At 42.8% G+C, this 9,314-nt stretch overlaps 1 long non-coding RNA gene across 1 annotated transcript; it reads left to right on the top strand.

Moving 5' to 3' along the window:
* The first annotated feature begins 1,129 nt into the window (after positions 1–1,129).
* On the top strand, positions 1,130–3,783 carry LOC123166240 (uncharacterized). The gene is made up of 3 exons (XR_006483417.1): positions 1,130–1,399; positions 2,898–3,024; positions 3,472–3,783. It is a non-coding gene; the product is annotated as an uncharacterized lncRNA (long non-coding RNA).
* The last annotated feature ends 5,531 nt before the right edge of the window (positions 3,784–9,314 follow it).

The raw sequence follows: 9,314 nt of genomic DNA, 5'->3' as shown, positions 1-9,314 counted from the left end.
CGCCGACGGTGGCCGTGAAGCAGCTGTGCCGCGGCGGCGCGCAGGGGTGCCATGAGTTCGTGGTGGAGTGCGCGATGCTAATGACGCTGCGGCACCCCAACCTGGTCGCCCTCGTCGGCTACTGTGCGCAGGCCCATGAGCGGCTCCTCGTCTACGAGCTCCTCCCACGCGGCAGCCTCTACGCCCGCCTCTTCCTCCCTCTCCCCGGTGACCTCTCCGCCCAAGCCCAAGCCCAGCACACAACCGCGGCGAGTCGGGCGCGGCCACGGCCACAGCGGCGAGCCGGGCGCGGCCACGGCCACGGCCACGGCAGCGAGTCGGGCGCGTCCACAGCTGCCGGGAGTTGGTGGTGGGCACAATGGGCAGTGGAAGCTCCGGCGCGCTCAAAGTGTTTGACGAAATGTCAAACCCAACCTGATGGCTGTTAAGTTTTGTTGTTAATGCTGGTAATCATATGCATGTATGCAACCAAACGCCGGGTGAAAATTGCATCTCGATGAAAAGACTCCCAATGCAGGCAACCAATCAACTGGCCATCTACATTTTTGACCCTGTTTTTGCTTACCCAGGCCCTGCGCAGTCTGGCTCGTTTTTTCCCTCTGAGCCAGGCCCGGCAGCGAAAGCAACCAATCACGCCCATAGTGATGGTCTTCAACTCTGGATTGCCGTTTCAATATTTCTATTTCGTCTATTTCTCTGTGCAGTTGAAAAAACAGTAAAATATACTGCCAGGTTCCATTCGTTCGCGTCCAACCAAGGTGAATAACCTGGCGGCATATGCCCCTGGAATCGAGTCCGCAGGCTGTTACATACGGGTTTGGGCGAAGTAGCGTGTTTTCTAAATACGAGCAGCACGAAAGTCAGGGGAGAAAGGACAAGAACGTTTGATTTCTGGATGTATATACATCCTATATGAAAAATCTTTGTATATACATCCTATATGAAAAATCTTTAGTAATTCAATAAAGAGCTCTTTTACGGTGATTGGGGAGTTACCAATTGTAATTTCATGTAACTCCCCCATCGATTATTTTCCACCGTTGGTTCTAGCCTGTTAATTAAAAAATTGAGTTTAGTCAATAAGGGTATTATGGTCATGTGTGTTTTTTTTCAGTACTCCGCTGGTCAAACCCCCGCATCTGGCTAACCCATCTCGCGAGAGGGAGGAGCCGGCGCGAGGACCTGGGAGACGGCGGCGCAGGAGTGAGGACCTACGTCGGCGCGAGGACCTGCAGGCGAAGACGCCGACGCGAGATCCAGGAGGCGAAGCCCCGGCTGGTCTTGGTCGTAGTGGCCGCTCCCCCACATACGTCCCCACCGACGCCGCGTGAGGTTCTGGAGGGGACGCCGCCGCCGCGAGGTATTGGAGATCCCGGCTGCACTTGGTCGTAGAACAGAGGTATCTCTTCCCCTGCCCTCATCTCTTCCTCCCATCCTTCCCTCCTCACGCCTTGTGCTGGCGGTGGAGACATGGAGCAACTGCACATTGCAGCACCTTGAAATAAAATTCAGTTAGCAGTTAGAGTTCAGATTGGTAGTGGATACGCCAGCAGTGCGTTCGCTAGATTGCGCAACTTCCGCAGTCACTAATCGCATGATTAGCGGCTGGCCCGCGTCCTCGATGCCTGCAATGATGATGCTGCTGCTGACTGTTAGCACGCTGCTGCTGCCACGTTTTTTACATGCACGAATCATCAACACAAAACTCTAAAGAAAAAGGGATATGATATGAATTTTTTTCAGCAAAGAATCATTTGGTTTGTCACACAAACATACAAGTAGAAATTGCAGCCTTAAAGTTTCCAGAATCAACAGTTAACTATGTAAGCTTATGGTCATACTCCTGTATCATACACGTACACAAGTTCAGGCCATACATGTATAAATTCTGTTAACTGTCAAGCCTTTATTCAGTAATGAAATCTTGAATTTTGGATTACTTGTAACAGCATGTTCGAACAACTGAAATCTTGCTGCAGCATACACATACAAGTTCAGGTCATACATGTAAACTATGGCTTGGAACAACTTAACTAGTGCTAATAACAGTTTCATAGTTCAGTTGCATGTGTTTGTTTTGAAGTTTAGAAGAGACACAGGTTCAGAGTTCACAAATTTTTTACAACATGTAGCATTCCCCAGTGGCATTTGCTGCTTATAAACTACAGAGAATACTGGTAATAAATCCCACTAAGCATAGGTAGTGGAGAGGATCAAAATTCAGACATATGATAAACTACAGAGATTCTGCAATTTCTGAAGAGTAGTTAAATATTACTCCCTCCGTCCCATGATGTAAGGTGTTTTTTGACACTAGTGTAGTGTCAAAAATGGTCTTACATTATGGGACGGAGGGAGTAGTTGCTATGATAATGTTTTCATAACTATGAAGAGTGTGTTATATGCTGCTTAGAGATTGTATAGCTGGAGTGGCCTAACAATTCTAGAAGACACTATGCACTTGTTTTGTGTCTAATAAATTCATAATCTGTAGTATCAGTCTTCTTAGTGCAAAAATGGAGACTACATTTCCATGGTACTCACATGCTATTACTATTCTTGCATTAAGATGTACTCTCTCCGTTCCTAAATATAAGTCTTTTTAGACATTTCAAATGGAATACAACATACGGATGTATGTAGACATATTTTAAAGTGTAGATTCATTCATTTTGCTCTGTATGTAGTCACTTGGTGCAATCTCTAGAAAGACTTATATTTAGGAACGGAGGGAGTACTACATAAAACCAAGGCTAATTTGTTTGACTTCCAAGTCCTTACTTTGCCATGACAAATCTGCTTGGCCACAGTTCATGTTATTTGCCAAAGCAAGTGAAACTCTTACTATTTTCTATAAAACTGAAGTGTCTCATCGAAATCTTCTCCAATGCATGCAGGACTTTCGTGTAGGAGAAAGCGAGATGTTCATAGTCCACGGTTGTCGTCTGAGTTTGTGTATTCCCTACGGCAGCAAAAATAACGTCAATTATTAAGGCAGCCACCGGTTCAAACAGTGAGCATCAGGTACTCTGTTTTCAGCACTCTATAGTTTAAACTCGCTGTGTTTAGTCTAGCAGATCCTTTTTCTGTGGAATCAAGTCTACCAGATTTAGTATTGACCTTTTCTTCTATCTTTGTATACATGACGGTAGTCATCAAGGAAATTTTACACAATTGTACAACCGACAGAGCAAAGGATGCCATAATACTGATTTTATCATTTCCACCATGATTTTCTCTCTTAATCAACCATGCTTTCCTGCACATCACATAAAATTAAGTGTACTTAGGATTGATTTAGTGCAGTTGCAATAGTTCTGCACCAGGGATATCATGCGGTAGCCAGCTCTATTTTTCTTTATTTTCTATGCAATTGATGATTCAGTTTAGTTCGTCGTTAGGGCACTATAATCAATGTTTAGTAATAAATTTTAGTGATTGTCCCATGTAAAGTTGATTTTCTGGCTGCAGGTTTATTGTCTGTGTTGGGTGTTCATTGTAGCAGTAGTGTGAGTACTGGACAGCCTTCTGCCACCATCGTTTACCTCCGACTCGCCAGCCAGCCGCCATCGTCTACCTCCTGTCGACCTCGTGTCTCGCCGGACAGCGCAGTCGTCAAACTCTGTCTCACCGGGCAGGCACCGCTGTCTACCTCTGCTTTGTAGTTAATTGTGTGCTAGCAATTCCTCCGGAAAACTTGTTAGGTTATTCTAACTCTGCCATGTATCCGTGATCTTGTTTTCTGAATATGTACTTTTTTTAGTGGTTTTCATTTTCATTTTATTTATCATAGCACTCCCATGATTTATTTCATTTTCTAGTGTATATTTTTAAATTTTTAAATTTTATTTTCCCTAATGGCCATGGCGTGAGAGAAGACTACTAGCGGGCTTGGGGATGTTCACTGCTTTGGGCGTTGCACTGAAGAAGTTTTGCCAAAAAGAAATAAAACTAGAAGCAAAATTCAAATTCAGGAGCATTTTCGGTAAAAAAATTGTTAAAAAATAAGTTTCCATAAAAACTCTCAAAAATTCACGATACCCTATATTCAATCTGGGAAAGTTTCTAGAAGTTTTGATGAATAGAAAAAAAATAGAAGCAAAATTCAAATTCAGGACCATTTTGGCTCAATATTTACCCCAAAAACAAGATTTCAGAAAGAAAAAAATCCATACTATTCTTAGCTCATTCAATCTGGGAAAGTTTCAAGAAGTTCTTCCAAACAGAAAAAAATAGAAGGAAAAAAAAAAATTTTTCAGGAAGAAAAAACTCAAAATTTGGCATGAAAAATCTCAAAAAATCCACACTACCCTTATATTTAGTCTAGGAAGATTTCAAGAAGCTTTCTCGGACAGGAAAAAAACTAAAAGCAAAATTCAAGTTCAGGAGCATTTTTGGCTCAAAATTGGGTAGAATATTTTTTCTGGGAAAAATATCCAAAAATAAAAGTTCCTAGAAAAATTCCATGAGTACCAATTTAGGAGATGTTAGTTAAACTTCACTATAGAACTTGGCTTTGTAACAATCAGTTTGATGCAAATAGAACCAATAATGTAGATCAGGTTCGGGTGCATGTTAGCTCTACATGGTAGCTCTATGCTGGTTATGGGTCTGAATGGGTCGTAGCGGTACTTGTAGACCAAGATGACCCATAGTGGTAGTTATGGGTTGGAATGACCTGTGGTGGTAGTTGTGTGTCGGGACTATCATTCAAGGTAGTTGAGCGTTCGGATGACCTGTTATGGTACTTGTGGATCCACACGTCCCAAAGTGGTAGTTGTGGGTCCGTATGACCCCTAGTGATAGTTCTATGTTGGTAGTATCTGTAAGGGTAGTCGAGAGACCGTACGCCCATAGTTCTAGTACTGGTGCTGACAACCCATAGTGCTAGTCGTGGATTCGGATTACTCATATTAGTAGTTGTGGGTTTGAACGACCATAGTGCTAGTAGTAGAATTGACGAAGTATGGCTCATTGTGCTAGTCGTGGTCTGGATGACCCGTAGCGGTATTTGTTAGTTCGGATGACCCATACTGCTAGTCGTGGTCCGGACAACCCATCGTGGTGCTTGTGGACCCAGACAACTGATAGTGCTAAGTTCTGGGTTCGGATGGCCCATAGTGCTAGTTGGGGATCAGATGACTCATAGCGTTAGTTGTGAGTCCAGATGGCCAATGGTGCTAGTTGTGGGTTTTGACGACCCATGGTATTATTAGTGTGAGCGCCGCAAGTACCGGTCTTACACGTCCGGGCCCACTACTACCGATTTTAGTCGTCCGGACCCACAAGTATCAATCTTAGTCGTTCGGACCCACAAGTGTCGGTCCAGCTCACTACAATCGATCTTACTCGTTTGGACTTAAGTACCGGTCTTACTCGTTCGGGCTCATTTCTATCGATCCTAGTCATTGAGACCCACAAGTATCGATCTTAGTCATCCGAACACACAAGTATCGATTCTAGTCATCCGGACCCACAATACCGGTTTTACTCATTCCGGCTCACTACTATGGATCTTACACGTTCGGGCACACTACTTTTGATCTTAATCATCTAAAACCACAAGTATCGGTCTTACTCATTTGGGCTTACTACTGTTGGTCCTACTCATTCGGGCTCACTACTTCAATCTCAGTCGTTCGAGACGAGAAGTACCGATCTTAGTTATTTGGAACTGCAGAAATGATTTGGCTTTTAACAGAACAACAACTATTCATTTTTTGCAGGTTTTATTCCGGGCTACTGCGCTGATCCATATGTGGTCCTTACTCACTCCGACGGAGGCCAGGGAGCGTTTGGTTACTGGATATGTCCGGTGGGAGATGGTAGCGCGGGATATCTTCAACCGGTTTGGATGGCGGTCATGTAATAAGATAGGCGATTAGTTTATCTATCTTTTGTTTTGCCAGCCGGTTGTGGCTTTTTAGGCCTTTTGTTCTTGGCGTTGTGGCTCTGTATGAGCCTGCCGTTTTTTATTTGTTTCAAGACATTAAGACCTTGTTGAACCTCTTTTATCTATAAATGTGGCCGTATGCATCGTTCTGATGCAGAGGCCGGGGAGCCCCCCTTTTCGAAAAAAAATGAAGGGGAACAAGCAATGGATATATAGCAGGCCTGAACTCGACGTTTCACAGTTTATGTTCCAATGCAATCTACATACCATAGAAGGCATGAACAAGTATTCTGTTAGTGCCTCAATATTACATATGTGAATTGATCTCCCTCCAGTACTACTCTTCTCATTGTACATTTATTAAGGGAAATAAAATAGGTGTTGTTGATTAACACTACCTGTGCAACGTCCTGAAGGGTTTGACTGACCAGAGAGGAGTTTGAGGATGGTCCAAAAACACGACATCCAGCAGACCATAGCCAGCTCACAATTGGTCTTTCATGAATACGTGATGCATGTTCATAGGATGCACTCAGACCTCCAACTGCGAAAGCCAAACCAGATGGATATGCAAACTGCAATGTTTCAGTAACTGCTTTCATACTCTTTAGCCTAAGATTTAACAAGATTGTTTCTAGGTGATGTCACAGAGTTCATATCTTCATAGATTTTCAACCATCTGTTCACAGAGTTCATCATCTGTTCCATCAACAACTCTGCTCCTCCGCAAGGTCGTGGCTGGACTCCACTGCCTGCTGGCCTTCACTGACCGCCGCTCGACTCCATCGGCCATGGTTGTCCCTGCCCGACGCGCCTCCCGTGGCGTTCCTCGGATCTAGTGCCGCCGCCGGCCGCCTGCGCTGCCGGCCCCGCCCGCTTAGCACCGCCGCTCCTGGCTCCCGTGGCTCGCTGCGGCTCCTGCAACGTGGGATACGGACCGACCGTGGAGGAGGGGGTGCACCAGGGGAGGCTAGATACGGTGGGCTTCCCGGCGGCGGCGCATGATTCCAGTGGCGTGGATAAGAGGCTGACGACATTTGGGCGATTGAGAGATTTGACGGGAACACCACGAGATTGAGGAGAGACGGTCATGGAGAATTTTCCAAATATTTGACATATCTACCCTTGAAAAATTTACTGGACCCACCTAAATTTTGTAATGGTCCCACCATTAATTGTAATTTTGTGTAATTTAAGTCTTGTAACTCCTCGTAACTCCTATTTTTCCACCATTAGATTCGAGTGGATGGACGGCTCCTAAATTCGCCAATCACTGTAACAGTTGTATTCAATAAAAGGTAAAAAAAATTGAAAATATTTTTGAAATAAACTTGATCTTCTATTGTACTCGTAAAAATAATTCCACGAAAGAAAAACCGTTGTTGACTTCACGGTGAAAAAACTAAACATTAGGCCAAAAAAGTGTGAACAATGACTTCTATGGAGCAATAAGTTTATTTTTTTCATACTGAAGTCAATGGTGATTTTTTATTCATGAAAATTTATATACTAGTGCAAAAGTAAGTCAAGATTATTCCAAAAAGAACTTCAGATTTTCTTTACTTCTAAAAGAAAATCATATTAAGTTTATATACACCGAGGAATCAAAGGGCTTTTCCCGGGGAGAGAGGTATAGACACGCGCGCGTTTACACCATACGAAGAAGGAAGAATAGACAGAGGCAGATATGATCTGGAACAACGTTTCGATTGGCAATGTCTACAATTAGGGTCGTAGGCATAAGTTGAAGCTTTATGAACACCGTTCTACTCCCATGGTCCAGAATAATCTACACACTAAATTGCGGCTAACTACACTCATTTTAGCAACAGTTAATTTCGGACGAGGTAGCACACTAGGGACCACTATTGACATTTTTGTTAGATTGTACACTTTACAAATATCTATCATGATATCTAATTATATTAATTTATATATGAACACACACACATGCAAATATATTTTATACAATATATAGGTAATGTTTTTAAAAAATTGACATTTTTTGTTATATCATACAATTTAATTTAGGAGAAATTAAATTTTAGTGATATATAATAAAACTTCATAATACGCTATAATTATTATTGAAAAACACTTTTATGTTGTTACTTATGCTCATTAAGGAATGGAAAAATTGTATTAAGTAAAACTATGGTATCATACAACTAGTTTAAATAAGTATAAACGTTTATTATAAAAATGTATATTACCATGCTCTAACTCCAAAAAATATTTTGTTTATTTGGTCCAACCAAATTAAGTTTTGGACATTGTCCATCCACTTGCGAGCATTTTATTCTCTACTCTTGACTCAACATCCCGTTTTCGTTTATTTGGGCCAAACTTTTTCAAAATAGAGTTTTTGTTGATATAATTTAATTCTGTTCATATTAATTGCCTGGTAGGCTCTCTCACCCACACAACTACGGGTCAATGCAAATGTGTATGTGTTTATTGTTAGAATAAATCCGAGGCACTCCGTCGATCATCCGAGGACCAAGCAATCACACGAGCACGACACCGAGATTTGTTAACGAGGTTCACCGATATGGCTACATTCCCGGGGCCTGACTATGGACGCTCCTCCCCATGACACCCCTATAATACCGCACCCGGTCGCCCTGGACGCCGGCACATGCCGCCAGCTTTCCCTGCGTTCCAGTGCTATTATGTTGGCATATGTTACATTGTGTGACTACCCCTGCTATATATGAGAGGCCTAGGATACAAGTGCCCTACTAGGATACAACTCCACGTCCTATGTAAACACAGTACAACTCCTAGTCCAACTGTAACCTATGTTGTACACAATATTCGACACAACTCTAACATTTACAATAAAAACCTTTTGAATAAAACCCTACATTTTGGAGGATCATGAACACTAAGCAGCTTGGGTTAGAGAACCCATACTCCTACTTGGCTGTACAAGCCGGTCATGGTCACCACGAAATCGGTATCGTATTCGAGTTTACCTATGTGGTCGTCTTTATTATCCACGTCCCCACTGACTTTTGTTAAAACGCTCTCATCGACATCATCGTTGTTGTGGTCATAAGCATAGCGTTGCTTGGATTGTTGTTTAACATGGTGGTCTTCAGGAAGGTGTGGTCACACACTTATATGGGATGGACCGCAATGTTTTTCGGCGTCAACATGTATCTGATGCCTATCTTCGAAACGGTAACTAAGCATAATCATATTCCATACTATGGTGTCTTGATAGAGTTATGCACTAATTTTTTTGTGAGTGACAGCATAACTTTGCTTTGAAGAATGCCGAGCTAGGTAGATTCTCACTGTTCCAGTCTATGGTAACTATGGCAAATGGACAATGTGGACTGCATATGCCCTTTTGGGCCGGAACATAACATGGTTGGTAATGATTTGGGCTATGGGTACATGCATTCTTATACTG

Source organism: Triticum aestivum, chromosome 7D, assembly GCF_018294505.1.
Source record: "Triticum aestivum cultivar Chinese Spring chromosome 7D, IWGSC CS RefSeq v2.1, whole genome shotgun sequence".
In the NCBI taxonomy this organism is placed as follows: Eukaryota; Viridiplantae; Streptophyta; class Magnoliopsida; order Poales; family Poaceae; genus Triticum; species Triticum aestivum.
Note: the sequence above shows the minus strand (reverse complement) of the source record. Positions and strands in the feature narration are given on the sequence as shown.